General features: G+C 34.1%; 1 protein-coding gene across 1 annotated transcript in view; it reads right to left on the reverse strand.

The window, feature by feature from the left end:
- The window catches only part of LOC117113326 (11-beta-hydroxysteroid dehydrogenase-like 2), a 38,445-nt gene that overhangs the window by 905 nt on the left and 33,251 nt on the right, over window positions 1-4,289 (reverse strand). The window lies entirely within an intron of this gene.

Here is a 4,289-nt window from a genome sequence, read left to right on the forward strand (position 1 = left end):
TGAAGCTGGAAACCTTGTTTTTGCAAAATAAATTGATGCAATTTGCTGTTATAGGCCTAATCAATAAATTCCTCATCAACCGATATAACCTTAAACATTCTTGGAATTGATATAACATTACTGATGTAACATTACCTTCAGCGTGAAATGTGGCTCTCTTTGCAAGCACATCTAACATCTAAGGAAAGAAGAGCTTAGATTGGTACCAGATAAAATAATTTTGTTATCAACATTAATACATTATGCTAATCTTCATCTTTGTAAGCGCATAAGACAGTGCAAATTATTTCTGTGACAGTCTTTTGAAGCGTGTAAAGCTCCATTTTATCCCATACATAGTCAAAATATTGGGGGGGGGATGATACAATGGACCATCCCCCCTTGTCAAATATTGGGGGGATATATCCCCTCCATCCCCCCCGGGATCTGCGCCTATGAAATTAACTTCATTTTTGCAGTAGCATACATATTTTAACTTGAGCAAATAAATTATTGAATTTAAAAATGTGTACCCTTATTTTTAAACTGGATAATTATAATAAAAATAATGAAACACTTCCATTGACTAGAAGTGTTTCTATCATTTTTCTTTGTAAAATGACGGGTAAACTTTTTTTAAATACATTAATGTTTATGTTCAAGTTGATAATTTTTATGTTACTTAAAAATGGGCAAGTTAATTTCAAAAATGATTCAGCGGCATTGTGTCCCAATCCACTCACTAACTGGATCACCCTAATGTTAGTACTCTGTTATTTATTTATTATCAGGGTAGATCTCTCCATGGAAGTATACGTGCATTGTCTGTCTGCATGAATATATACCGAAGGTTGACTAAAATTAATGTGTAATCGGTAAAGGCCACCAAAAGCAAACACAGCACTTAATTATTATCTTTCTTTCTTTCTTTCTTTCTTTCTTTCTTTCTTTCTTTCTTTCTTTCTTTCTTTCTTTCTTTCTTTCTTTCTTTCTTTCTTTCTTTCTTTCTTTCTTTCTTTCTTTCTTTCTTTCTTTCTTTTTCTTTCTTTCTTTCTTTCTTTCTTTCTTTCTTTCTTTCTTTCTTTCTTTCTTTCTTTCTTTCTTTCTTTCTTTCTTTCTTTCTTTCTTTCTTGCAACATTTTAAAAGGCTACTAGTGGCAAACTACTGGACCGATTTAATTAAAACTTGGTCAGTAGGACCGGTGCCCATTTATAGTAGCACTCATTTATGTGTTGTTCACAACTTAGGGTCAAAGGTCACATAAGGGGCATTAGGGTCAAAAAACCAAAAATCGTATAAAAGACTACTTGTCTCACAAATAACGTAGCACAGTATTTTCCTTTGCACATATACATTGGCATAAGGCAGAGTCTATAGGGTGTTCAGGGATAAGGGGTCAAAGGTCATTAAGGGGTAATTTTTATCTTTTTTCTGGCAACATTTTAAAACGCTACAAGTGCCAAACGGTTGTGCCGATTTCAACCAAACCTAGTCTGTATAATCGGTGACACCTTTCATACATGTGGTGTTCACTGCTTGGGGTCAAAGGTCACATAAGGGTCATTAGGGTAAAAAAATTTCAGAAAAATTAATAAAAGACTTTTTCTGTCACAAATATCATAGTACAGTCTTGTCCTGGGCATATATGTATTGGCATAATGTAGGGTCTTACGGTGTTCAGCGATTTACGGTCAAAGGTCATTAAAGGGTTATACCTTACGAGCTCAATTGGGCTATTTTGAAAATTTGACCCTGATGACCCCTATGTAACCACTGATGCCAGACAAGGGTGTAGGACGTGTCACTGGTTCTTAATAGGTCAAAAATCACAAGGGTCACTATAGTGAAAATTATCAAATATTGCTAGTGAATAGCGATTAGACCAATTGCATTAGACAGACTCCTACCAAACATGGGGTGTTCACAGGTTGAGGTTAAAAGTCACAATGGTTATCTCTTAAAAAATGACTGGGTTCATATGTCCTATTGAACATAGTATCTCTAATTAAAATTATACGAGTAGTAGGCCTATGTTCATAACATGTAGGCTGCAGGTCCATTTGTATGGCAAATAGTATCCTGTGTTTTACTTATTACATATTCTGTATATTTTTCATAGCTGAATACCCTCCACATCGTGTAAATACAGTATGTTATAGTCTTTTTTGGTTTATGCATTTATATATGTATTCATGTTTCTTGCTCTTCTGGAGGAATAAGCAACTCAATTTATCTACTTATGGCAATGATAAGAAAATAAATTTTTAACAATATTATTTTCTACAGCTTTACCAGCTGCTATTCCATGGCATCCAGAGGTGCCATATTTCCAACATAGACTTTCATCCATGCTAACTTTATATATTGTGGCTGCCCCTTGAAAGCGGCTCTAGGTTGCCAGCATCTATTTCCGGACATAGGCGCCAAACAAGTTGTTTACAAACCATGGTGGGGCTAGAGTTGATATAATAATTGTGGCCCAATACCACAAAAGGGCTGTAAACTCGCATCACCAGGTTTCGAGAAAAAGGCCCAAATAGACAATATAACATGAAATTTGAGGAAAATATGATTATATCATAAATATAAAGTATTACCTTTAATCTTAGTATTTTTTTTTTTTTTTTTTTTTTGAAGTTTGGGTTCAATATTCCAACTCTAAACCCTAAATTTAGTAATTTTATGAAGGCCATTCTACGAGAAACGTATGTAAATTCACCAACTTTCAAACCGCCATACTTCGCTTCCGAACAACTTATTCACCTACACAAAATTCAGGCCCTAAAGTATGTTCCGAAAGTATTTGTAGTGTATCGTACTCTGGTACAAAGCTTACGTAAATGTATACCTAAATGAAGGAAATAGCCTTGAATTAATTTAAAGAATACGAAACTGTTTCATGACCTGTTGGAAAAGATTTTGAAAGCCCTCTGGCAGTGAAGCGGACCAGAAATGATTTAATTACGGTTGAGTACATGTTAAGAAACTAGTTGTGGTTATTGAAACTTTAAAAAAATATTGACGCCAACAGAACAATCATCTGCACTATTTTCAGTGATGTGAAACTAAAACGTATACTGATGAAGTATATTTACACAACGTCATTCAAATCATGTCTAAAATAGTTAAACAGCTTTAAAGAACCAAACAATAAAGTGCGTGTCGACAATAGAATTGCTTTAGAAATATATCTTCAAAGTAATTTTCTAGAGCATAGCACCATGGTACGGACTATCTTTAGTACTAAATGTATTGAGAATAGTGTTGCTTTCATTTTAGGTGGGAGAAAGGTGCTTATTAAACAACCATTAAATTAAACATTTGGTATAATTTAGCATAATTTCCCATCAGCCCTTGGCATAATTTGATTTGGATCACTGGTCACAAAGAAAGGTATAGGCCTAGCATTCAATTAAGTATTGCGGACGCATAAATAATGCTTAATGTTTTGATTTTAAAGAAGATAGAGAGTAGTTAATGTGATCTACCAGTATTTTAATGATGGAATCGGTATAGTTCGAATGGAGGAATTATTGTCTTGCTTAAACAGCTTGTTTACCACCTCCCCATGCTACAATGTAGCTTGCAACAATATAAATCCTGATCATTTTACTTGTAAATACTTGCATAATTCTGAAAATGTTGTATTTTTTAAATGTTTATAAATTTATTTATTTTTAAATCCAGTCCCCATCCCATAACCCCACCCCTTCCCTTTTTCATCCACACCCCGACAAAACACCCTCTCTAACCAGGCTTGACGAATAAAACACTTCTTATGTCTACTAAATTCATCAGAACAATAGTGATGCCATAATCAGTACGTGGATATTTCAGCTTTATAAAGGTATAAACCAATATTCCCCCGAGTATCACTAATTAACTCTCTGGGGTTTCGACTTAAAAATAGAAGATTTTTGTTCCCCAAACTATTTCCAGCAAACCGTAGAAAATTTCATCGCAATAGCTCAATGGAAACTGTGTTGTTGCTAAGGAGTTTCTTGGACTGCTGCTGTGATTTTTCTTCAATTTCTTCAGTACTTTAAAAGCCCTTTTGCTCAGAATTTTATAGGCCAGTTTATAGAGAATAATTATAATTCAAAATAGCTTAACTTTACACGTAATTGTCCGATTAAGGTCATTGAGCCCTCATTATATAGTTAATGATGTGCTCTATTAATTTACATTAAAAAACATTTTGATAGAATACGAGTTTACAGCCCTTTTGTAATCTTGAGTCACAATTATGCTCTCAGACCTCAACTAACTTTAAAATCCTGTAGCTGTGGATATATAGCGGGTCTCCACT

Source organism: Anneissia japonica, unplaced genomic scaffold, assembly GCF_011630105.1.
Source record: "Anneissia japonica isolate Jap-2015-1 unplaced genomic scaffold, ASM1163010v1 scaffold288272_len43499_cov123, whole genome shotgun sequence".
Lineage (NCBI taxonomy): Eukaryota > Metazoa > Echinodermata > Crinoidea > Comatulida > Comatulidae > Anneissia > Anneissia japonica.